The sequence below is a fragment of the Canis lupus genome, unplaced genomic scaffold (genome assembly GCF_011100685.1).
Source record: "Canis lupus familiaris isolate Mischka breed German Shepherd unplaced genomic scaffold, alternate assembly UU_Cfam_GSD_1.0 chrUn_S2240H2440, whole genome shotgun sequence".
Taxonomy (NCBI): Eukaryota; Metazoa; Chordata; class Mammalia; order Carnivora; family Canidae; genus Canis; species Canis lupus.
The window spans coordinates 1-26579 of record NW_023331127.1 but is presented as its reverse complement, the minus strand read 5'-3'; the positions used below and the strand labels follow the sequence as shown (position 1 = coordinate 26579).

The 26579-nt window shown below is 54.2% G+C and overlaps 1 pseudogene; it reads left to right on the top strand.

Annotated features, from left to right (window-relative positions):
• The first annotated feature begins 155 nt into the window (after window positions 1–155).
• On the top strand, window positions 156–25650 carry LOC119879054 (annotated as a pseudogene).
• The last annotated feature ends 929 nt before the right edge of the window (window positions 25651–26579 follow it).

Sequence of the window (26579 nt, the reverse complement as noted above, 5' to 3'; positions counted from 1 at the left end):
CCCGCGCCTCAACTCTGACCCCGAGGGCCCGGGCGGGGGGCGCAGGATCCTGGAGGGAAGAGGCTCTGTGGACCCGGATTTCCTGAGGGCTGGTGGCGTCGGGGCGGGGGCGGGGGCGGGGGCGGGGGCGGGCGGGCGCGGAAGGAATGAGCTCTTTTTCCCACTTCACAGACAGGGAAACTGAGGTTCAGGCAACTTTTTGGCAAGTGTGGTGTCGACTTACCGCCGCCAGTCAACCCCATCTCTTTGAGTCAAGGCTTCCTTGGCTGCAAAGTTGGACCAGTATTACCCACAACCTCCCCACCGGGGGATTGAATGCAGGCTCAAATCTTATCAGCAATGCCACAGAATCAGCGTTGGCATAATTACATCAGCGACTGTGGGCATGGGAACCTTCGAGATTATTTTATCCGAGTGCCCCGTTTTGGAGATACCAAGGCCCTAAGGCACAGGAGGAACGCGGCTTCGGGACTCAACCAAGTCTCTTGTCCCCCTAGCGCGGCGCGCCTCCCGGCTGGGTGGCCCTGACCTCCGCGCCCCTCCTCCTCGTGCCCACAGGGAGACTCCGCGGCCGCGATGGCGATGGCGGCGGACGTCGAGGGGGACGTGTACGTGCTGGTGGAGCATCCCTTCGAGTACACACCGGCAAGGACGGGCGGCGCGTCGCCATCCAGCCAACGAGCGCTACCGGCTGCTGCGCCGGAGCACGGAGCACTGGTGGCACGTCCGGCGCGAGCCCGGCGGCCGCCCCTTCTACCTGCCGGCGCAGTACGTGCGCGAGCTGCCGGCGCTCGGGGACCCCGCCGCCTCCTCTCCGCCGCCCGCGCTCCTCCCTGGCCCCTCAGTCCCCCTACCCTCTCTCCTACTACTACCTTCTTGCTCTCCTCTCTCCCTGTCTTCCCGCTCCTTCCTTCCTCCCTCCGCCTTTTCCCTTTCTCTCCCTTTTCTTGCCTCTCATTCTCTTCTCCTCTCCCCATCCCTTCTCCCCCTTTCCCTTCCTTCCCACCTTCCTTTCCCTCTTCCCTCTTCTCCCTTTCTTCCCTCTCTTTCCCTTTCCTCCCTTTCTCGTCTCCTCCTTCGCGCCCCCTGCCGGCCTCCTGGGAAGCGCGGGCAGCTTCAAGGCCTGCAGCGTGGCGGCTCCTGGGTGTGCCCGCGCCCCCTGGCGCGCAGCGACTCGGGGAACGTCTACGAGGCCATCCTGGACGAGCGCGGCCCGGCGCGGGAACGAGCGGCCCGCAGCAGGTATGGGGCGCCCGGGAGCGAGGAGGCGGGCGGGGGGCTGCGCCCGGGCTCCAGGAGCCCCGCTCCGCTTAGCGTCCGCCGGCTCTGGGACGGGCTGCCTCACGCGGAGCCCCACGTTCCTCAACCACGAAACGAGAGGGGTGCAGGCTCCCAATCACATCTGCAATTCCGAAATGCCAAAGCTCCCCGAAGCGCGAGTGTTTTCCGTAACTCAGTTGGTGGCAAAGTTGGACTTGAGCCCGGGTGAAGCCGTTGGTGGTCTTTATTTATTTATTACACTTCGTTTTCCTGCAGAAATGCAGATGACCTGGAGTACGGTGTGCCGCCCACCCCGTGCTGGCAGGTGCGCGCCACCTCACCTGCCTGACAGCCGTGGCACCATTCCGAGAGGCGTCGGGATCCTGGGCCTGCAGGATCTCTCCGCCTCCCCTGTCTCATAGACGCTTGGGGATCAGATGAGATAATGGATGTGAAAGTCAGGGATCTGCTTCCCGTTTTGGCTTCTTCCAACATTTCAGTCATTTCAGTTCCCCTCTAAACACACACACGCACGCACGCACACGCACGCACACCAATTTTTTGTTTCAGGAAGAGGTCTAGTTACAGCGAGGGTTTTTTGTTGTTGTTGTTTGTTTTGTTTTGTTTTCTTTCGTTTCGTTTCGAATCCGGTTGTGTTGATTTGGGCAACCGAAAATAGAGCACGGTTTTAAAACGCTCTTACATCCCCAGAATCCTTTCCATGGCCCTGACATCTTGAGCTTTAGGAACTTGCGGCAGGGGAAGGGGGGTGTGGAGACGTGGAGGGAGGATGCACAAACATCTTTTTGACATCTGCCACCAGCTGGGTAATTATGGGAGATTCACTTCCTCTCTCAGGGTCTCAGTTTGTCCCTTGGCCCAAAGACGGGTGGAAAGGGTGAATGGATGACCCCCCAACCTTGTGTCTCTGGTTTCTTTCTTTGTCCTTGATGTACTTGATGTCAGCGTGGTTGCCTGGCACATGCCAGGACTGAGTCTGGGATGCCCCGCGGAAGGAGGCACCGTCCCGCTCTGGGACTTCCTGGGTCTTCCCACCACCAGGTCTGGTTACAGTGCAAAGAGCTCAGGATTTGAAGCTAGAGAGACTCGAATTTGACCCTGCTGGGTGACCTGCCAGCTGCTGAGGAATCCCTTAATTGCCCCAGCCCCAGTGTCCTCCTGTGTAAAGGATTAGCGTTGTGAGCCTTCGACGAGGTGAGGCGTGGAAGCGCTTGGCACGTAGCAGGCGCCGCACGGAGGCAGACCCGGGTCGCATTTAGCATCCCCTTCGGCGCCGCCTTCGCTTTGATTTCTGCAAGGAGCAGCCCGCCCCCCTGTGGCCATGGCGGGGAACAGCATTCTGCGGGTGAGGACGCGGACCCAGATTCCGCCCGGAAGGAACGGGGGCGGGGGCCAGGGGGATCTTGCGCCCGGCGGCCCTGGGGGCCAGGTGGCCAGCTTCTCCGGGGCAGATGGCTGGATGCCAGCGCTCCTTACCCCGGCGCCCCTCCGTTCCCAGGCAGGCCGTCGGAGGCGCATTCCGGGGCCTTTCCATATTCTCTTTCTCCTTCTTCAGCAGCAGTTACCGGGGAGTGAGGGGGTGGGGACACACGTGATGGCGGGGTGGTGCTCGCGCCGGGAGGAACCGGGGCGTCCGCGGAGAGACCTGGGTATTGGTCGAGACGCTCAGCCTGCTCCCCCCTCTGGCCCTAATTCCCCGTGCGATCTCAACAAGAGGCTTGGTATCTCTGTTCCTGTTTCCCCTGTGACCCTGCTTTATTCCAGTGTCACGTGTGGGTCTCCCTGACCCCCTGTCCCCTACAAACTCCAGGGTGGGGAGTTGGTTCTCTCCTGGGAAGGATCCCCAGTCTGCTCTTAGTTATTGAAGGCAGCCTTCTTTTTTTTAAGATTGATTATTTATTTATTTATTTATTTATTTATTTATTTATTTATTTATTTATTCATGAGAGACAGAGAGAGAGGCAGAGACCCAGGCACAGGGAGAAGCAGGCTCCAGGCAGGGAGCCCGATGCAGGACTGGATCCAGGAACTCCAGGATCATGACCTGGGCAGAAGGCAGGTGCTCAACCGCTGAGCCACCCAGGGGACCCGAAGGCAGAATTTAGAGAAGGGAATTTCCTGAAAGGTAAGCCTCCCTGTTTCCTTCTTAGAGGAGGCAGGAGAGGCAGCACCTACCCTTCCCCTTCATTCACTCCTTGACTAAGCATGAACTGGCCTCCCACCTGCCTGCCAAGCATCTGATGAGGCACAGCGCCAGCCCTGGAGAGCTACCATCTGAGTCAGGAGCCTGGCAAGAGGGCAGATGCCTCAGACCAGCGTGGCACAGGCCATCTGGGATAGAAGGACACCCAGCGTGCCGTGGTGCCGAGGCATGGGTGCAGGTGTGAGATGTGGCACCCTTGAGGCCTTGCAGCTCCACTCCCATCCTGTACTGCTGGGGCTCTTGTGGGGAATGGGCAGTGCCTGGCCAGGCAGGGCCTCATGGACTCTCACCAGCAATGTGGACTTAATCCTGCAGCTGCTGGAAGATTCTCAGCAGAGAAGAGAGGGGGTTCAGAAAAGACCCCCGTGGCTGGGACTTTGAGAATAGCAGAGGACAGACCTCCATGGTCTCCCAGGCACACAGTGATGACAGGAGATTTGGGAAGTCGATTCCCTGGAATCTAGTGGCCGACGGGCTGAGGAAGGTGGGAGAGAAGTCGGAATGAGTCGCAGTCTCCCAGTCGCACACCCCGCAGACAGTGGTCTGTTTATTCGGTGGCGCCAGGTCCAGACAGCAGCTGGAGAGGGGGCCTGCTGCCCAGCAGAAGGCCTGCAGCGTGTGGCCTGCAGCATGTGGACCGGGGGCGGGCAGAGTGCGTGGACGTGGGGCCGGGAACACCTGAGACAGTCAGGCCCCACCACATTCGGGTAATAGACAAAGGGAGGGAAGAGAAGCCCCAGAGGAAGGAATAGGCAACAAGGAGGAAGAACAGGAGAGTGCCTGTCCAGACACCGAGAAACGTCCAGAAGAAAGGAGAAGTGAGATAAAGGCCATTAAACATGTATCAGAAACGGTGACTGCGAGGTCAGCAGCCACCTTATCAGGAGCTGGTCAAGGGGTTACTGAGGGCTCAAGGCAGGGGCCAGAGGGATGAGGTAAGGACACCGGCTGAGCGTAGACAACTCAGGAGCTTGGCAGGGAAGGGAGAGATGCTTTGTGGCCAGAGGCAGGTGGAGGTCAAGGGGGGAGGCTCCCCAAATCTAAGCAAACGGTCAGGAGCCAGAAGAGTGGGAGGCTGAGGATGGTGAAGAGGTGGTTGGGGAGACGGGACAGAGAGGGAGGGACCCATTTCCTCTGAGGCGAGGGGCAATGATCTGAGGGTGGAGGTGACATAGGATCAGGGTTGGGTCATTGGGGATAGTCGACCAGTGGACAAGGGGAGAGGGTGGCATGGGGGGAGGAATCAGCAGAGGCAGGGACCCACCCCAGAGGAGAGAAGCCTCTGCACTGTGTGGCATTTTATAGGCTCGTCATTCACCTTCCACTCAACTAACATGTAATGAGCACCTGCTGTGTGCTGGTCAAAGTGCTGGACCCTGGGGACGCAAAGCATGTTACACCTGACACGATCCTGTCCCAAAGGGGCTCGTGGTCCCATGGGCTTTCACTCAAAGGTTCATCCCCGCAGCAGCTCGGAAGGCAGTCTCAGCTGGGTGGCCACAGCCTTGGCCAGCCTGTTCCCCTCAGCAGGGACAGGACAATCGGAAGGCAAACAAGTATTCACTTTCCAAGCACCCTGCGTGTCCCCAGCGGTGGGCACCGGCCACAGGGAAGGAGGCAGGAATTCCCAGCCCTCGTCCACCAGCCAGCACCCAGCTACCCAGGGCGCAGTGGGAGAAGCTGTCCCAGGAGAGGGCAGAGGCACACCTTCTGGAGCACTCTGCCCCCACCCCCTCTAAGGGAGGAGGAGGGGCCTCTGAGACTCCTCCCCCGTGGTTGCGGTGGAGTGGGGGAGGGGGACCTGCTGACTTGGGGATTTCAGGGTGTGGTCACCATCCCCACTCCAGGGCCTCTGAGGTGGAAAGGCCCAGGCCGGCCCTTTGGACGGGAGCCCGCCCCTGCTGCCCAGACATTGGCCACAGGGAGGAAAGAGGTGCAGCCAGAGGCCTCGGCAGCCTCCTATGCAGCCAGCCCAGCCCTACTCACCTGAGTAGGCAGCCGGACTAGAAGGAGCCTCTGGGGCCCTGGTTCCCTGTCCTGTGCTGAGAACTGTGAGTGACCCCTCAACTCCCAATGGGGCCCGGGGAAGGCGGGGTCGTGCCCTGGCAGCTCTCCCACCCTCTCTCCTCCTTCCCTGACCTCCACCTGGTCTTTTCCTGCACTCATGCTGAAACTCCCCTGCCAGGTGCCTGGCGGGCAGGCACCTCACCCTCCTCTCTGGATCCCAGGCCTGGCACCCACCCCTTGGGACAGACTCCAAGAGCCGCCCCAGGCAGCGGTGATTAAGGCAAAGGAACTGGCCTTAGGGATCCCTCCACCTGGATCCCCCTTTGGGACCAGCCAGGGGGCCCTCTAGGAGGAGCAGGGGAGCTGAGGCCAAGGAGGGGGGGCAGTGAGCGCCCTTGTCTGTATGCCCTCCTCCCAGCAACTGTCTTACCTCCCCCCCACCCACCCTTGGAGAACAGCAGCCCTGGGCTGGCCCGGCTGGTTTCTTCACACCTGGCTTGACCTTTCCCTCCCCATGACTCACCTGCAGCCCCAGGCTGACCCTAGAGCCCCACTGCCCAGCCTAAGGCCTGACCCATGAAAGAGCAGCTTCTTGGGTAGCCCCCTCCCAACCCAGCCCACATTCCTGGCCACCAGTAGTCCTCCCCACCCACAGCTCCCAGGGCAGAAAGGAGCAACCTCCCAGGCCCCTGGCAGCCCCCATGGCTCTGTGGAGTCCCCTGGGTGATCTCCCCTGAACCTGAGCCTTATGATTCACCTCTCAGTCCCCAGCCCCCCTGAGACGGGTCCACCTGCCTCCCCACTTCCTTCCTGAGCGCCAGGGGCCGGCTTCTCACTCAATCTGTTGTCTCTGCCTTTCCTGGAGCTGTCTGTGTCCAGTAGTGGGGAGGGCCAGGCCCAGCTGATGCAAACATGGTCAGGGTTCCAGACTAGAAGGTCAGGGGACAGTTGAGGTTGATTGGCGTTGAGGGAAATGGTGCTGCCAGGGACTGGGTCTGAGGGACATAGGGGTCCTTGCTCAAGTGCAGGAGGCTCTCTTGCCAAATTGAGGAAGGATTGTGGTGTTGAGGGGACTTCCAGAGCAGCTGCTTAGGCACAGCAGAGCCTGCAGGACCCTTCTGCCTAGCCCAGGCTCTGGGCTCCTATGGGTCCTCCGAGTGGAGGTCCACCGTGAGGCATTGGGTGAGCAGGGCAGGGGTCCCTCTCAGGGCTTCCATGTCTGTCCTGGGGGCTGAGCCAACTTGGCCTAGGAGAGGAAGCCAGAGGAACCAAGAAAGGTGCCAGAGGGGGGCCTTCCTGCCTCTGCTGCACGCAACTGGAGTGCTCCTGGAATCTTCTCAACTTGTAAATTACTATCCCCCCCCCCATAAAAATAGCTTAAGGAGGGGCTCTGGGGAGGCTCCCTAGGTTAAGCATCTGCCTTTGGCTCAGATCAGGATCCTAGTATAGGATAGAGAACTCTACCTCTGCCCCTATCCCCACTCGTGCTCTATCTCTCTGTCTCAAATAAATAAATAAAATCTTTTTTTAAAAAAATAGCTTAACGCCATTGCAAATATTTGGCGAATATGGGCAATCTCACTCTAATGACTATTAGAGGGAATCCCTGGGTGGCTCAGCGCTTTAGTGCCTGCCTTCCGCCTAAGGCGTGATCCTGGAGTCCTGGGATCAAGTCCCAGGTCAGGCTCCCTGCATGGAGCCTGCTTCTCCCTCTGCCTGTGTCTCTGCCTCTCTCTCTCTCTCTTTGTCTATCATGAATAAATAAATAAAATCTTTTTTAAAATAATAATGACTATTAGCATTTTGGCTTCTTTTCATCCATTCTGCTTTACTCTGTGTGGGAGAGTTTTTACAGACCCCGGGGCATCCCGGTACACTGACAATGGCACTGCGATTTTTCACCTACTGTGTCATGGATTCAGTACATGGCAGGTGCCACTGAGAAACAAGGCATGGTCCCTGCCATCAGGTAGTTTTCTGTCCCAGAAGAGAGATGGGCTAGCAGACCCACAGGTAGGATCTGGTGTGGCAGGGGTGCCTGCAGGATGCCGTGGGAGTGCGCTGGAGGAGCTGTCCCCAGAGTCCCCAGAATCCCGCCAGTCGCTAGAGAGAAACTTAGGATTGCCTCCTGGCCAAGGAAGGGGAACAGCAGCTGAATCCGAGAGGTTCCTACCATTCAGCCTCCTCCCTGAAACCCTCTGGACCTACCTGGTGCTTTGTTAGGGGCAGACTTTTTTTCTCATCAACGGTAGTTTGGTCTTTTCACGTTTTCCACTCCTTCTTGTTCACTTTGGCCATTTTGCCTTTTTCCTAGGAAAGTATTCATTTTTCCTAGATTTGCAAAATCTCCATTTTTAAATTTCTCTATGGATTCCTTCGTGACCGAAGAAATAAATGGTTTTTCTAAGTTTTTCATAGTGGAAAAATCGTATATTTTCCATCTAAGGGACATAAGGTCTGGTATATATCAAGCCAAGCTGATCGATTACGTTATTGAAACCTGTGTTTCCTTTGTAGACTTCGTTTTGTTTTTGTCTTTTACTCCAGTTCCAATAGAGGTTTATTACATCTCTCGCTCAGATTTTCTTTGTAAAGATCTTGTACTTTTAGCAGGTTTTGCTTTTTTTTTTTTTAAGGTTTTATTTATTTGTTCATGAGAGACTCAGAGAGAGGCAGAGACACAGGCAGAGGGAGAAGCAGGCTCCCTGCGGGGAGGACTCAATCCCTCAATCCCAGGACCCCGGGATCACGTCACGGGATCACACCCTGAGCCAAGGCAGATGCTCAACCACTGAGCCACCCAGGCATCTCAGGTTTTGCTTTTTATATTTAACTACAACTTTGTTGGCAGTGCACACAGATTTTGACTGTCCTGGCATCACAGAGTGTGCCTTTGTATCATCCCCTGGTGTCCCTCTTTACCCGGTGGGTGGTTTCAACCTGAATCACCATCTTGCTGTTACAAGCAGGGCCGCTCTTTCTATTTTATTGGGTTTTATTTTTTGCACTTGCTGGTATCTCTCAGTATCCTTCTATATTCAACATTATCATGTTTTTACGTCTATTTCATATATATATCTCCTACCACTGAATTTGGAAACCCAAACTGACTGTCTTTTTGTTGGGATAATGCACTCTTTTCAGAATCTTTAACGGGTTTCCTTTTCCCCCTTCTATCAGGTTGCTCCTGATTGTCCTGTTCCTCTGCTGTCCTGCTACCCCTTGCATTTCATTCGTGGCTTCTGCTTTTCCCCGCGGCTCCTGATCAAACATCCCCTCTAGGATGTGCAGAAGGGAGGGATGCTTTTTCTCAACACTCCTCCTCCTGGAACTCATAAAACCCCGTCAGTCTCCGGATAGCCGTGGGTCTTTTTTCAGCTTAGAGAAATCTCTTTGTTGCATGAGTATTGGGGTCTTTGCCTTTTTCTTTCATTTGCACGTTAGCTCTCTTGACTGGCGTCTCCAGCTTTGTAGCTTTGCCCCCTCTATGTCTTGCCTCTGCGTACATCAGTTCTGAGATATTTCTCCTGCTTTCTCTTCCAGGCCACAAATTTGAGTCTGGAAAGGGACTGTCCTCACCTTCAATGAGTAGTACATGATATATTTTAAATTCTAAAGTAGTAGTCTTTTTTTTTTCTTTAGTGTCTTACTTGAATCTCCTGAAGATTTCCCTTTTGTTGTTGTTCCAGTAGTCACTGTGTTTTCCAGCCCTTCTATCTTGCTAATAGCAAGATTTTTTTTAAAATTAGATAATGTACTTTCACGGTTTTTAAAAATCAAAGCAATAGGGTGCCTGGGTGGCTCAGTGGTTGAGCGCCTGCCTTTGGCTCAGGTAGTGATCCTGAGATCCTGGGATACAGTCCCACATCAGGCTCCTCGAAGGAAGCCTGCTTCTCCCTTTGCCTGTGTCTCTGCCTCTCTGTGTGTGTCTCTCATGAATACATAAATGACATCTTTTTTAAAGATTTTATTTATGTATTCATGAGAGACACACAGAAAGAGAGGCAGAGACACAGGCAGAGGGAGAAGCAGACTCCATGCAGGGAGCTCGAAGTGGGACTCGATCTTGGGTCTCCAGGATCACACCCTGGGCTGAAGGCGGCGCTAAATTGCTGAGCCACCCGGGCTGCCCTGAAATCTTTAAAACATAAAATAAAAATAAAAGCAATATTAAAAAGTATATAATAAAAATCCCCCCACACACACCTGCTTCTGTGCCCTGTTCTCTCCATCAACTCATAAGTCACCACTTTCATTAATTCTTTCTCGATTCTGCCAGAGTTTCTTTATGCAAACACAAACCTGTATGAAAACACATTTGATTACTTGCTTTTCTGTCTCTCTTCCGTAAAGGTAACATGCAGTACACACAACACCACATCTTGCTTCTTCTTTGCCTTTTTGATTTAACAATATATCTTGGAGTCTGTGCAGAGAGAGTATCAGTCTCCTTCCTTAGAGCTACATGGTTTTCACTGTACGGATGTATCAGAAATTCTTCAACCGGTCCGCTGGTGATGGGCCCTTGAATCGTTTCCCATCTCTTGCTATTATGCACAATCCTGTAATAGATAATCTTTCACCCCACGTGCAGATAAATCAAGGATAAATCCCAGAAGTAGGATTGCTGGGTGGAAGGATAAACGATGGATATTTGTTAAATTTTGCCAAATTGCTGTCCCTTTCCTGGGGGCTTATACCAATTTACATTCCCACCAACACAAATGTGAGTGTCTGATCCCCCACAGCCTTGCCAACCAGGTGTCAACAAGATGTCGTTTCCTGCTGATCCAATAGTAAAATATATGATTTTAGGATAGCTTGAATTTGCATTTCTCTTTTCAGTGAGAGTGAGCATCTTCTCATAGATTTAAGGACTGTTTGTTTTCCTTTTTCTGTTAACAACCTGTTCAGAGCCAGTGCTCATTTTTCCATTGACTTATTGGTCTTTTACTTATTGGTTATTAGGAGGTTTTGCCATACGAAGGAAAACAGCCCTCTATCTCTTACAGGAGTTGTCATGTAAGTTTCTCTTCTGACTTTGCTAATGTTATTTTCTGGCCACGCAAATGACTTAAGATGCACTTACGTGGTCAAATGTATGGCTTTGAGAGTTTGAGTCTCTGCTTTTTTGTTTGTTTGGTTTGGTTTGGTTTTAAGATTTTATTTATTTATTCATGAGAAACACACAGAGAGAGGCAAAGATAGGCAGAGGGAGAAGCAGGCTCCCTGCAGGGAGAGCCCAATACAGGACTCAGTCCCAGGACCCCGGGATCACTGCCTGAGCCAAAGGCAGATGCGCAACCACTGAGCCACCCGGGTGCCCTTCTGCCTTTTTTATTTTTAATATACAATTTTGCTTATGTTTTTCTCTTTAAGTATTTTTATGGTTTTGCTTTTTATGTCTGAATCTTTGATCTATTTGGGGGTATATCCGAGTGGACAGAGTAAGATGTCAACCCACCTTTAATTATTTTTCTGGATGGCCATCCACCTATCCTGCCACCTTTTACTGACAAACTCCTCTTCCTACCCGGATTGGTGATTGGTCTTTAGCACGTCCTGACCCTGCTGTATTAGGGTCTTGCAGCCCAGGTAGATTTGGTTGTTCTCTTTGCTCCACCTCTCTCCAGCCACTGTCCTGTAGGAGGAGTGGGGTTTATGTGTCTTTTCTCACTGGGGCTGGGATGAGCTGTTGAAGTGTCCCCACTAGGCACGGCCCTAGAGCAGAGGAATGGTGGTCTCTGCCAGTGGGCCAGCCGGGCTGGGCAGCCTCTTCTAAGACACCATCAAGAATTCTCCCTGCCTGCTGCCTCCTCGGCATCCCCAGCCTGTTGGGCAGAGAGTGCTGAGCCCACCTGTTTGACTCCCTGTCAGCTCCTAGGGGTCACCCTGCTTTCCCCCTAGGGTCCTATGGTGGCCTGGTCTGCCCCGGGGTCTCCTGGGTTCCAGCTTCTATCTCAGGCCCTCTACTCCGGCCAGCCAGCCCTGCCCAGGAGCTGGCACAGCCCCTTCCTTGAGGGTAGCGTCCAGGAGAAGAGAAGAAGCAGGACATGTTTAAGCTGCCATGTTTCCAGATTTCCTAGAGCCAGAGCTGCGTCATAAAGGAGAGAAATTACTACCAGGGGTAGGGGAGAGCTGGAAGGGCCTGTCTTTCTGGATAAGAAACAGTGAACACCTTGGAGTAGTAACACTGAGAATCCAGAAGAGCAAACAAGTTTAAGGGAGGTTTTCTCCCCTTTTTATTATGAAAAAATTTTTAAAGATTTTATAATTTATTCATGAGAGACACACAGAGAGAGGCAGAGGGAGAAGCAAGCTCCCTATAGGGAGCCTGATGTGGGACTCGATCTCAGGACCCCAGGATCATGACCTGAGCCAAAGGCAGGTACTCAACCACTGAACCACCCAGGTGTCCCTATTATGAAGATTTTCAAACATGCAAAGAAGTGAAAAGAATATTATAATTAATATAATTATACCTATTACTTAGATTTAACAATTCTTGTCAAGTTAGTTCTCTCTCTTTTTTCTTTTTGCTGAGAAATAATAAATTCCAGAATTTATCCTATCTCATCCCTTAAAAACTCAGCCTGTATGTCTTTTTTTAACAAGATTTTATTTATTTATTTATTTATTTATTTATTTATTTATTTGAGAGATGTTGAGTGAGTGAGAGAGAGAACATGAGCAAGGGGAAAGAGGCAGAAGGAGAAGTAGGCTCCCTGCTGAGCAGGGAGCCCTATGCGCCCCAGGGATTCCAGGATCATGACCTGGGCCAAAGGCAGACGCTTAACCAGCTGAGCTTCTGAGGTGCCCCAGCCTGTATCTCTTAAAAATGTTTTTTTCGATAACCACAATACTATACCCATTATTATATCTAACAAAATTAATATTAGTTCCTTCATATCAGCTAAGATCCAGGCCATAGTCAAATGTCCCTCATTGTCCTAAAACAAATCTCTCATAGTCACTTTGTTTGAACCAGAATCAGCTCAAGGACCATGCATCTCATTTGTCTCTTAAATCTCTCTTGCTGGTTCCCTCCCTCTTCTCCTGCCTGGACAGGGACCAGAGTGGTAGCCCCATAGGACATCTATTCTAGATTTGAATTTCTGCTTCCTTGTGGTGGGGTTGCCATGTTCCCCTAGCCCCTGTGTTACCTGGGGACTGATAGGTCCGAAAGGCTTAGGCTGGTCCCCAGCCTCGGGGACTCTAGGTCTCTGCTTGAACAACCGAGATGGGGCACCTGGATGGTTCAGTGGTTGAGCGGCTGCCTTTTGCTTGGGTCATGATCCCAGGGTCCTGGGATCAAGTCCCACATTGGGCTCCCTGCAGGGAGCCTGCTTCTCCCTCTGTCTGTGTCTCTGCCTCTCTCTGTGTCTCTCGTGAATAAATAAAATCTTAAAAAAAAAAAGAAAAAACAAAAACAAGATGATGCCAAGATGGGAAGGAGGAGGGGAGGAAGGTGAACTTGGTTTCTGGGATATGCAGCTTGTAGGGTGTACCAAGGACCCCCAGGACTCCACTCAGGTTTTTGCTCCTGGAGATGGTCTTGCAGGTAGTTAAGCTAACAGATCCGGCTGGGCTTCCCTGGGACAGGAGAGTGAGAAGCAAATGGGAGACCCAGTATCAAGGAGTTAAGCGGAGGAAGAGGAGCATGGCTCACAGCCCAGGAGGCACCAGAGGGTGAGGAGGGAGAGGCCTGTAAGGACTAAGTCCTGAGGAGAGTCAGACCCTCCAAGGACCACTGCTGTCATCAAAGGAGTTGTAGGACCCCCGGGCAGTGGGCTGGACGTCAGAAGCAGGACGGCAGACACACACACACACCTTCAACAGGTGGGCTCCGGAAAGGAGGCAGGATGAGCTGGGTCCAGGAGCACACATTTTCTTTTTAAGATGGAGAGACCTGGAATTTGTTGCCACGCCAAAGGGCCTGCAGCCATCAAGTGGGAGGGTTAGTGAGAGGTTTGTGGAGAGGCAGCTTCTGAGCAAGAGGCAGTGGGATCCTCAGGGGCCCATATTCGGGAGGCCCTCTTGGACGGGGGAACCTGGTCCCTCCAGTGGGGAAGTGAGGAGGTGCGGTGGGTACAGGTGCAGACACATTTGGAGGGACAGGCCCCTGTCACATCTCTCTCCCTCGGTTGGCTCACGATGACAGCCTTTGCCAGCCAGCAGTTTCCTTGACAGACGGTTTCTGATTCCTCCTGGGCGTCAGCCAGCCTTATCCAGAGCACAGAGCATGTGAGTGGCAAAGGGGCTCCACCCCCTACCCCACCTACCCTGAGGAGCAGGCCAAGCACACAGTCCCATGAGGTCACCAAGAGGCTGAGGGCAGAGTCCAGAGCCGAGGGCACTCAATCGAAACCCAGAACCAAAAAAACGGAAGTGTCACCCCGCTTTCTTTCCCACGTCCCTGAGTGTAGAGTGTAGGGTGTAGGATCCCGGGGGCGGCTTGACGCCTCCACAGAGGCCAGCCCTGGGAGCGGGGAGAGCATGACAGCACCATTCTATGGATAAAGAAACAGAGGTGCAGAGATTCAAGGGGCTGCCCAGGGAGAAGCTAGGGCACCAGCGACACAAGAAGCCATTTCTCTGAATCCTGCGTCATTCTCCCCGCCCCCCTTTAATCAAATGATGATGCCTCTGCTCTAAACCCCACAGAGGAACCTGACCTCGGGCTACTGTGTTCGTCTTCGCAGGCTACAGGCCGAGCAGTAAGGTTACACTGAGCCTCACCTGGGCTTTAGTACAAAACGAGGGGTCTGAGCCCCGGCCCAAACCTGTTACACCAGACTCTGGGGACAGCTCCAGGCGTGGTTCCCTCCGTTCTGAGGGGACCCCCAGTTCCCCCACTGCACATCAGTGGACTTGTGGCTCAGGGCTGGGGGTGGGTACAGTGAGGCCCGGACTCCGTCCTGGAGATGGCGTGCTCAGGGAAGGGAAGGACGCCAGCTCTGGGCACCCTGCAAGGCTCCCTGAGGCAAAGATCACAACCCATCCTCCACTCTCCCTCCGCTCAGCTCTGGAGGCACTGAAGTCAGCAAAGGAGGTCCCGACCCCGCGGCAGCCCCCCTGAGCCAGTCTCTGGGCTCCAGTCACTGGTTTGCAGGCATTTCTTTTGCCTCTGGCTTCAGAGAGCTGATAGGATTTTTCTGGTTGCCACAAGCCTCCTGTGAGGGTTTTGGGGAGAAGAGGTGAGGACAGAGCAGCCGGCTTGTTCTGTCCCCTCCTCCACCGTGTGCCTCTAGAGGGCCAGGCCAGGCGTGAAGATGCGGTTGAGGGAGGAGGACACCACTGGGGAGCTGCTGTGGTCACGCCTCCTCTTGCTGAGGGGAAGCCTAGACTGGAAGCCTGAGGAACCAAGCTCCTTGACCAAGAAGAGCAGGCCAGAGCTGTGTGGGTTTGGCTCAGCCCCTGTGGTGGGGGGCCAGAGCCCCCTGGGAAGACCCCAGGCCTGGGGGGCCCAGCTTCTTACAGAGGAGGAACAGCACGTGGGCTGCCTTTTCGGTGGTCCCAGTCTCCTGTACTGTCACTCTTGGTTCCTGCCACAGGAAGACCCTGCTCCCTAGTTCTCCAGCGGGGCAGTGCTGAGGGCTCAGGTCCCCACACCCACGTCCTCTCTCTCCTTCCCCAGCTCCTGCCTGCTGCCAGCTCAGAGTTTCCGGCCTTTCCCATCTTCTGGGCCTGGCTCCATCTCTCCTGGTGACCTATTTTGCGTGTGGCCCATGTCCCCCAGGGCGGGGGCAGTGGGATGTGTCATGTGTGTGACAAGTGGGAGGACCCCAGGCCTCTCTGCCCTCAGTGTTCCAGGCTTCTGAGTCCCACCTGGGATGGGAGGGGAGCAATACAGGAGCTTGGAGGGCAGAGTAGGGCATGAATCCCTGGCTTGTTCTGGATGCGGTCTGCCCAAAGGGCCCACACTCCAAATCTACACCACGCCTGGCTCTCCTTGGGTGTCCCTGTCCTGGGCCCACAGTGGGTGCAGGGAAGGAGTGGTCTGGGGGGCATGGGCAGGGGAGGAAGTAAGACCAGGGCTGGGGACAGGAGGGTTACTGGAATGGAAGAGCAGGAGACAATGGGTCTGGGATCCTGGTGGAAGGTGGGGTCAGAGCCTGAAGCAGGAGAGAGACCAGGCCCAGGGGAAGCTCTTGGTTGTGGGGTTGTGGAGAGGCTAGTCCCTGTCCCCTTCTCCGGGTCCTTAGAGAGTGGGGACGCAGGCATACTTGTGCACGTATTAGACACCCAGGCGAGGATGCATGCGTGCATCTTGGAGAGCGAACCGGGAGGGGACAGGCTCAGGCAGTCAGGCGAGTGGACTGTGGTGTGGTCAGAATCCCTCCTGTCCTCTGTGAGGCTGCAGAACTCCAGACACTGACTCCATCTGATGCCACAGCTGCCCAGACCCCTTCCTCTTTGACACGTTGCGCCCCCGCCCCGGCACCCCACACACAAGCTTCCTCTTCCCCATCGCCCTGGGTACTGGGGGAGTTGAGGGCCACTCCATGTCCTGTCTACGCCAGCCTGGGGCCCCAGCACCCAACTGCCCCCTCTGCCCTCTCCCAGCTGTCTGGCCTCCCCTCCCCCAACCTCGGTTTGGCGCCATCCTGCTCCCTGGCTGTATCTGCCCTGGGATTCAGACCTTGCCGGTGATCAGAGTATGGAGTAGGAAGGCCGGCGCTTCCCTGGACACATAGAAACACCCCCGACCTAAGACCCCCCCCACTTCACCCCACCCCCCTCCCCCCACAGCAGGCAGCCTCTGTCTCAGGCAGCACTTCCGCAGCCCTGACAGGAAATGGGCTGGAGGCTCAGCCTCCCGCCATCTCAAAGCCACTTCTTGTTTCCTTGTTGCCTTGTGCCAGCCCTGGGGTTGTGCCCCTTGGCTCCACCCCTAAAGCCTGCCCAGGGCTTCGTCCCAGCAGCTCTGAGGGGACAGGATGGTGGACATGATTGCCAGGCTGACCAGGAGGCGGAGTCAGGCCCTGCGGGGACAGGTAGGGGGCCGTGGCATTTGGGGGCAAGCTCAGCCTCTGGTGGGGACGGCCGAGGGCCTCTGGATCAAGGTGCCACTAGTGGGCCTCTGTTCTCTGACCCTCTCAGGGGCTGGCTGAGCGGAGCTTCGGAGCAGGACATCTCTCAGACTTCGGGGACTCCTCCCTGCTTTCCTCTTCCCTTTGCCAAGGCCTTCGCCTGCCTGGGAGGGGCTGCAGGGGGACCCTGAGAGATGGTGATCAGCGCAGGGGCAGAGGCAGGCCTGCCACCTGCTTGTGGGCAAGGGGAGGGCTGCGGGGCTGGGCAGCTGGGCGTGGTGAGAGCCAGAGCCCCTCTTGCCGCTGAGGTAGGAGACCACTTCCCCTTTCCTACTGTTGTCCCCCGTGTCTCTGTTGTGATTGGGATCTGGGCCCCGAGAGCTGTTGGTGCCTAGTCAGGGCCCCACTGATGGGCTGTCACTGGGTGTTGCCTGGACCTCCAGGAGTCGTGGGCAGGGTGGCAGACCCTGCTCTAACCTGCACGAGCTTCCCCTTGAAGGCCAGAGGGCACAGGGGGATCCAGTCTGATCCTGGCTTTATCCTAGCACTGGAGGGGCTCTACAGGGAGAAAGTTCTAGAGTTTGAAGGGGCCTCAGGGCCGCTGCGTGTGGTCCAGCTCCCACCACAGGGCTGTAGCATCACTGACAGGGGGTTGGACTTTGCCTGCTCACGTCCAGTGAAAGCCCCTTCCTACCTCCTGAAGCAGCCTGTGTCTCTGGGGCAGCCCCTCCCAGGGGCCCTGCCCTGCCCCCATTTGGCCTCTGGTCTGCAGCCTGGAGCCCCACAGTGCGATTCTGCATCTTCTCTTCCTCTGACAGCCCCCTCATGCTGAGAGCCTAAACATCCAGCTCCTAGGTCTCACCTCTGTACCCACTAGGGCTACTTCGTGTGAGATCCCCATCACCCTGGCCAGCCTGGGACTCCCCATGGACTCACAGCCAAAACTAGCAGCCTGCAGGTGGAAATCCCCGCTCCATAGAGCCTGGCTCCTTCCTCAGCTCATCTATGCCCCACATGACCTCCCAGCCCCTGTCCCAAGGAGGGGAAGGTGCCTGCCTCAGCAGGTCCAGCTGGGGCAGGTGGGAGATGTGTCTGGTCACCCACCTTCCTCTGTCCACTGCCTCCATCCTGGTCTCCCAAAGAGACTCCTGTGCTGAACCCCCACTCCCAGGAAGTCCTTGTCCAAAGCTAACTTGAGTCTCCTGTGGTGTCAGGTGTGTTTGTTTGTTGTTTGCTGCTGAAATGTGGCTTGGAATTGGCTTTTGTACTCAAGCAATAAGTACTTTTGGTGGATTGGATGTGTGCTTCAGGGCATTGGGCCAGCAGCTAGAGGGCAACTGGGGTCAAGTACATCATCCTGGGTCCCCTGCTCAAAAACAAAACCCCGCCTTTGGGGTCAGAGGTGGACATGAGTGGACAACCCAAGGCGGAATGCTGCCGGGCCCGAACAGAGGGATGAACAGCATGTCCGTGCGCCAGACGTCTCTCCTGAGGGAGAAGGCCTCTCCCGGAGGCTTGGAGCAGAGCACCAGCAGAGGAGCAGGATCTGGGTAGGCAGGTATGAGAGCAGAGAGTTCCAGGCTGAAGGACCCACTGGAGCAAAGGTGCAGAGATAGGAGGTGGCTTTGTGTTTGCGGGAGGGTCCATGGGCCGGTGTGGGTGGAATATGGGATGGCTGCGGTGGACAGAGAGAAAGGAGAAGTGGGGTGGGGGGTTCTGTCTCAGCCACACAAGCGCTTGCAGGGTGAGGGAGAGGAGTGAGGATCTGGTGTATCCAGCTCCTCCTGTTCCCTCCATGCCTGGGACCTGCCCCTGATGATCTAAAACTGTACCACTGCTTTTCTGACACTTTGTCTCCTGCTAGCAGTAACTACCACGGACAACGTGCTGTGCTGTGCATTTCACTTCTCACCCTGCTCATCTCCCTCCCTGCTCCCTGACCATTTACACAGGCTGCCCAGTAGGGATGTGGGTCCCTTTGTTCACTGCTGCGTTCCCCAGTGCCTAGAACAGTGCGTGCACCGGACAGGTGAATCTTTGTGGGACAAACGAGTGTGTTTTTAGGCGCCTTCCTAAGGCCCAGGGAGATGCCACCTTGACATGACCGGCTTCCCCTCTTGGGAAGTTTACAGCTTAGTGAAGGCATCACAGGCAGTTCTGTGATTAAAAAAGGCGGGGCGGGGGGGAGGGTGATTGTACAAAATTTTGAGAAAAGTTTAAAGAATAAATAAATAAATAAATACCCCATCCCCATAACTATACTGCCCAGAGGAGATAACTATCTCTGTTAGCATTTTGGAGGGTTTCTAAAAACACAGATTTGAAACTATATACTTGCTCCCCATGTCGAAGTCTGCATTTCCCCCGTAGCATTAGATCATCCTAGAAACAGTCTTAATCTTCTGGTGCTCTTCTGCTGCCTGGGGTTTAAGAGTGTCCTTATCTATCCCTCTGGCCAGCTGAGGGTGCTAGGCGATGGTGGGCACGCCAGAGGAATCTCAGGAAAGGTCTTGAACCTGACACCTGAGCTGAGTCCTGAAGAAGGAATTGGAGTGGGCCAGGTGAAAAAAGGGGTGGGGATGGGCCTAGGCACTCTGAAGGATCCAGGCCCATAAAAGATATACAGCAGGGAGGGTGGAGCCTCCAGCAGCCCCAGGCTACTAGAGCATAAAGTTCAAGGCAGGGGGCCATGAATGGCAGGAAATAAAGTAGACAGAGAGGCGACAGGCCCCTCCGGTGCCCTGTTAAAGGCGTAGACTTTGCCCCGCAGGCCGCAAGGAGCAGTGGGGTGTTGAGCATGACCAGAGGTATGTTGTGTGTGGCCGGACCCTCCAGCCCACCTCGCTTTCCTTTGGAGGGCACGAGGGGCTCATCTTTCCTAGCTCCTCCTTCCTTCCTCCCATCTGGCTTGCCTCTCTCCCTTCTCTGCAGTTGATCCTGAGGTCTGCAAAAACCACATTCAGGAAGTTTCAGTCCCAGATCAGAGGTGGTACGGATTCCAGTCCCAGAGATTTCAGGGACAGGAAGGAAGGAGGGGTGGGGGCTGTAGAGTGCAGCAGGGCCCTGCCCCTCTGTGACCTGAATGGGGAGGAAAAGGAATGGGGCCCAGGCCATTTCTCTATTCCTGCCCAACCTCTGATTGGCCCCCTGGAGTGCACAGTGAGTGCGCAGCTGGGAGAACTCAAGATATCGATATTTTATTATTGCTAATAAATAATGTAAGTGCCCTACGCATCTGGGACATTTCATATTTGACAATGCCCCTTCACGAATATTTCCTCATTCTCTCTTCACTACAATTTCCGGAGCGGGCAGGGCAGACATTGTGCAGCGGCGGGACTGAAGCAGGGGGTACTCCAACTTGCCCAAGGTCGCCCAGGTGGGAAGTGGCTGGGTCGGGACTGGGTGACCCCGGAGCTGCCCTGACGGTCACGCCTCCTTCCTGCTCCCACAGGTGGACGACCCCCCGGAGCCCGTGTACGAGAACGTCGAGAGGCAGCCCCTGCCCACGTCACCCGGCACCGCCTCGGTCCCCCGCCCCCCCGCATGGGAGACGCACAGGGACGCGGGCAGCGGGCGCCCCTACTACTACAACCCAGACACGGGCGTGACCACCTGGGAGTCGCCCTTCGAGGCCTCTGAGGGCGCCGCCAGCCCAGCCACCTCTCCGGCCTCGGTGGGCAGCCGCGAGAGCCTCGAGACAGACTGGGGCCAGTATTGGGATGAGGAGAGCCGCAGGGTGTTCTTCTACAACCCGCTGACGGGCGAGGCCGTCTGGGAGGACGAGCCGGAGGACGAGCTGGAGGACGAGCCCGAGGACGAGCCCGAGGACGCGCTGGAGGACATGCAGCCAGGCCTGAGCCCACTGGACCCCGGGGACCGCAGGGTGAGGGGGCGGGGCCTGGCCCGGGTGGGCGGAGTGACTGAGGCTTCAGGCCCCGCCTCCTGCCCCGCCCCGGGAATGAGGGTGAGGGGCGGGGCCTGGCCGGGGGGGGGGCGGGGTGACTGAGGCCTCGGACCCCGCCTCCTGCCCCCGCCCCCCGGGAATGAGGGTGAGGGGCGGGGCCGGGCCGGGGGGGCGGGGTGACTGAGGCCTCGGACCCCGCCTCCTGCCCCCGCCCCCCGGGAATGAGGGAGAGGGGCGGGGCCGGGGGAGGGTTGGAGGGGGGGCGGGGTGACTGAGGCCTCGGACCCCGCCTCCTGCCCCCGCCCCCCGGGAATGAGGATGAGGCGCGGGGCGGGGGGGGGGGAGGGGTGCGGGGGGTGCGGGGTGACTCAGGCCTCAGGCCCCGCCTCCTGCACCCCGCAGTCCCCTGGACTGCTATAGAGGGGCGTGGCCTGCTATGAAAGGGCAGGGCCCAGGGTCCCTACTGGCTCGGAGAGCGTCTGACTCTGTCTCCTGCTCCTTGCAGCCCCCTACCCCTGAAACGGACTACCCCGAGTCGCTGACCAGTTACCCCGAGGAGGACTACTCCCCCGTGGGCTCTTTGAGTGAGCCTCGGCCCACCTCTCCGTTGGCCGCGCCCCCGGGCTGGTCTTGCCATGTGAGCCCCGAGGGCCAGACACTCTACACCAACCACTACACCCAAGAGCAGGTATGGGCAGCGGGCAGATGTGCCCGGACAGCCCCCCGGTCACTCCTCCACCTCGTCCTCACTAGTAGTTCCAGTAGTTCCCCTTAACACCATAAACCGCAGCTCCTGGGCCGGTAGCCTGCACCTGACCCTCCAAACTCCTTGGGGCTGAATTGGGCTCTGGTACAGGGGGAAACTTTGCCTGCCTCCCATGAGGTGGGCTGAGAGCCCTGACCATCCTTCTTCCCACAGTGGGTGCGGTTGGAGGACCAACATGGGAAGCCCTACTTCTACAACCCAGAAGACACCTCAGTTCAGTGGGAGCTGCCCCAGGTAACCAGCTGGGATAGGGAGAGCCTTGGGGAGAGAGGAGGGGATTATAGATGACGTCTCTCTCTCCTCAGGTTCCTGTCCCTGCCCCTCGAAGCATCTGCAGATCCAACCAGGACAGTGAGACCCCAGCCCAGGCCAGCCCCCCTGAGGAGAAGGGAAGGGAAGGAGCTCGTAGGCCTTGGCAGGACCCCCACAGAAGACACAGGGGCTTCCTGAAGGCTGTGGGGGCCGGGACAGACTTGGGCATGTCTCCCCCACAGGCCCCAGCGACTAGCCTGGGCCTGGGTCTGGGTCATCCCCCACCCCCCAGGGATGCGTGAGGTTGGGAACTGGGAGAAAATCTCTCCTCCTGGGTCTGAGAAACTGGCACCCCACCTGCACCAGCGGCAAGGAGGGTTCAGTGGTGACTCAGGCCAGCCTGTAAGGAGTTGCTGGCTGTGGAGGAGACTAGCCTCTGCCCCCCTTGTGGCCCAGCCCCTTAACTGCCTCCTCTTTCCCCTTGGCTTTCTAAGATCAAGACTCTGGACAAGGCCGGTGTGCTTCATCGCACCAAGACGGTGGACAAGGGGAAGCGGCTCCGGTAAGAGGCTGGCTGCACCCAGACCACGGCAGAGTGGGCCTTAACGATGACATTTACCGAGCCCCTCCCGGCTCTTGTTAATCCTTATAGCAGCTTGCTAAGAAGTCGCATGAGGACACTGAGGCACCTAGAGATAGTAACTTGCCCAGGGTCCCTTGGCTACCAAGTGTTAGAATTGGGAGTCCAGCCCTCACCGTTGGATGGCCCAAGTTGAGCTGTGTTCTTAAGCTCTGTGCCCTGCTCCTGGGGTGGAAGGGGGCCTCAGCTCAGGGCCAAATGCAAGCCCAGCCCCCCACCCCCCCACTTCCCTACCTCCACCTAGGAAGAAGCACTGGAGTGCCTCCTGGACGGTGCTGGAGGGTGGCGTCCTGACATTCTTCAAGGACTCGAAGGCCTCAGCTGCAGGCGGCCTGGTAAGGCCCAGGCTCCCAGGGTAGGGACACTGCCTGCCCCCCACCTCCAGCCCCATCTGCTCCTGACTCGTGCAGCTCTTTACTTGATCTGGCTTGTCAGAGGCTAGGTCTGCAATAGTGGATCATGAGTGACAAGGGAGCCGGGCCTTGGCAGGGGGTGATGACAGTGGATTCAGCCCATGACAAGCGCTTCCAGCCACCCTGGGCATGGGGAGCAGTCCTTGAGGGTGGCCACTCCAGCCTGGGAGGCAGGCGGACTGGGGACTGGGGCCCCTGCTCCCCGGGACAAGGGCTGTGCCTTTCCCTTTTCCTCTCCTGGGTGGGCAGGCAGCAAAGGACCTGCGAGCCCAGGACCGCTGGGTTCCAGGAACCCTTGGGTGCCCCCTTCCCCATTCTGGCCCTTGAGCCAAGGGAGCCTGGTGGATTGGAGGCAGGGGCTGTGGCAGGCCTGTCTGAACTGTGGGCTCCCAGTAACTCTGCTTCCCCCAATGATTCTCCCACAGAGGCAGGCCTCCCAAGCTCTCTACCCCTGAGTACACAGTGGAGTTGAGGGGGCCCTCTCTCTCCTGGGCCCCCAAAGAGAAATCTAGCAGGAAGAATGTGCTGGAGGTGAGTGGTAGGGGTTGGGAGGAGAGGGGGCTTACTGGTAGCTTGAGATCCTCACTAGGCCAGCCCCAAGAAGGGGAACCTGGGGAAAGTGGGACTGGAATTCTCAGGACTCAAAGCCAAAGTTGTGCCCACCTTGGGGATCTGACCACAGAGTTTCCGGGATCATGGATTCTGCAGTTCCCTCTCCAGGAACCCAACTACAATCACCAGAAGATGACCAACAATCCAAGGATGAAGGGGGCGAGACTACAAAAATAGGAGGTGTTTTGAGTCTGTCACCATATCTGCGAGTTCTTTCCTTGTGGCCTATGGGATGTGGGTCTTGTTAGTGAGGCATTTGTTGCCTTTATACTATCTTCTTCTACTTATATTTGTTGTAATTTATATTTTTTAACCTGTATAGAATCTGCTTGTTTTTAGGTATGGTTGAGGTAGGGGATCTAACATTTTCCCCCTACAGAAAGAACCAGTTACTTTTAAAATCTTTTATTGAATTGCTCATTCTTTCTTAACAGATCTAAATACTATTTCTTTTTTTTCTTTTGTAAGATTTCATTTATTCATGAGACTCACACACACAGAGACAGAGACATAGGCAGAGAGAAAAGCATGCTCGTCTCAGGGAGCGCAATGTGGGACTTGATCCCCAGACCCGGGTTCACCCTGTGAGTCAAAGGCAGATGCTCTACCACTCAGCACTGAGGCGTCTCTAAAATACTTTTCTTATCTGGACTCTTATCCAGTCCAGTTTCCTTTCCCATATCATTCTATATACTTAATTCCAATTGCTTTATAATAACCTATTTTGATGTCTGGTAGAGTTAAGCTCCTGCTCTTTGACCTCCTTTTTTCATACATTTCATAGCTAGACTTGCATATTCCCTTTCCATATGTCAGCTGGACAGTTTTTATTTTAAAAAAAAGAAAAACTCTCTTGGGATTTGAATAGAATTGCATTGAGTTTGAGGAGAATTGACCATCTTTGCAATATTCTAGAACACGGTATCATATATTCAATTTCTTAATGTCCTTCAGAAGACTTTTAATGTTTTCATCTCAAAGGTCTTCCCCCTTCTTTGCTGTAAATTTATTCCTAGGTACTTTATGTCTTTTATTGATATTTTTAATCTTTTTTAAAGGATTTTATTTATTTATTCATGAGACACACCGAGAGAGAGGCAGAGACACAGGCAGAGGGAGAAGCAGGCTCCATGCAGGGAGCCCGATGTGGGAGTCGATCCCGGGATCCAGGATCACACCCTGGGCTGAAGGCAGGCGCTAAACCATTGAGCCACCCAGGTGTCCTCCTTTTATTGATATTATAAATGGAACCATTCTTCCATTTGTTAATTAGTTTATTTGTGGAACATAAGAAAGCTACTGCATTTTGTATGTTGAGCTCTTGATTTTGTATCTAGCCATCTTACTGAATTCTCATATCACATTCCAGTAAAATTTATTTTTTAGTTTTTATTTTTTTATTTTTATTTTTTTAAAGATTTCATTTATTCATGAGAGACACAGAGAGAGAAGAAGAGACACAGGGAGAGGAGAGAAGTAGGGTCCATTTAGGGACCCTGATGTGGGACTCGATCCCAGGACCCTGGGATCATGCCCTGAGCCAGAGGCAGGTGCTCAACTGCTGAGCAACCCAGATATCCCACTTCCAGTAAATTTAAGTTGATTCTCTTGGGCCTTTTAGGTTGTCCATAATTTCATATGCAATATGTTCTGTTTCTTCCTTTCCAATACTTAATTTTTCCTATTGCATTGAGATGCCTGGAATCTTTAAAAGAAGTTTTTTTCCTATTGCATTGATTAGGACCTCTTCAGCATGATGAATAGTAACAGGAATAATAGGCATTCTACTCTTGTCCTAGACTTTAAAACAATGTTGCTATTTAGGTTTCTGGTAGATACTTCTTTTCTTACTTCTAAGAATTTTTTTCAATTTTATTTATTTATGATAGTCACACACACAGAGAGAGAGAGGCACAGGAAGAAGCAAGCTCCATGCACGGGGAGCCCAAAGTGGGATTCGATCCTGGGTCTCCAGGATCGCTCCGGGGGCCAAAGGCAGGCACTAAACCGCTGCGCCACCCAGGGATCCCACTTCTAAGAATTTTTAATAGGAATTACCTGTTGGATGTCATCTAAAACAGTCAATAAAATGTATTGCCAGCTGCACACAAGTTCCCAAGTTGGGACTATGGAAGAGTCAAAGGACTACTAAAAAATAGAATTCCTGCCCTCAAAAAAGGCTGAATAAGACTTAAAATACAAAGGAATGAATACAGATTTGGAGGCATGGTCATTGAGATGGGTACCTGTGATATGTTTTCTTCCAAAACAGATATTCTCATAGAGCAGCACCAGTGGAAGATGAAGAAGGAGGCTCAAGGTAAATTGGCAATTATTAAAACAGAATTTCAGAACTAGATTTTAGAACTCCTATTTCACTCCCCTGTTTTACACCCAGGAAACTACCAAAGGCAGAAAGAATATTGATTTAGTCTAATGCTTTGCCTGGATCCAGCAAAATTAGCTTCCCAGACAAATCTGAGTTAGAATGGAACTGACACAGAGCATCTACTGTCACTACTCCTTTAAAGAAAAAGGGTGGAGAGGGGTTGGGTGCACCTGTTCCTGCTGGTACTGACCATCAGGCCTGGCTACAGAGTCTTGGGCTAAGAGGGCTAGTATTCAAGGCTGATGGAAGGCAGAAAAATAGGACTCCTTCCTGTAAAGCGGCAGGAAAACTTCCCTCCTCCTCCTAGTTTTTGATCCACCACTCTCCATTCCCTTTGTCCAGACTCCATAGACTGTTAACTGGGAGAGGCCTTAGGTAATAGTTTGTCTCTTCCTTTTATAATAAGGAAATGGAGAAGAAAGGGAAGGTAAATTGCCCCATGGGCATACTGCTACTGAGTGTCAGAAGATGGTTCCTTTCCAGAGGGGCACTTCTCCTCTGATTATACTGTTCTTGGGCTGTGAGCTACATTTTATGTCACAACTCCGTACATACATACTGTCAAGACATAAGCAGGTTTTTAAAAATATTTTTTAATTTACTCATGAGAGCGCAGAGAGAGAAGCAGAGAGATAGAGGGATGGAAACCAGTACAAGTTTTCTGACAACAGAGACTTTTTAAAAAAATCCTTCTCTACTATAAATTCAATTAATTGTCCTTATCTTCAGTTGCAAAACCCTTTCATAAATTATTTCTTGTCCATCATTTCATCTAAACAAAACTTAAGGTTCTTTAACACATGTTAAAGTTTGGTACTCATGTTTCAAAGCAATATTAATAGTACTGAAAAATAGATTTTTCCTTATTCCTCATTTTTTCATTTTAACAGTAAAACATTTTTAATTCAATAGTAACAGAGCACTGATATATTTCTGGTACTTATTTTTTAAGTTTTTATTTATTTTTAGAGTGAGAGAGCACATGGGGGAAAGGAGGCAGAGGGAAAATGAGAGAATCTTAAGCAGGCTTCATCCCCAGCACAGAGCCCAACACAGGACTCAGTTCACAACCCTAA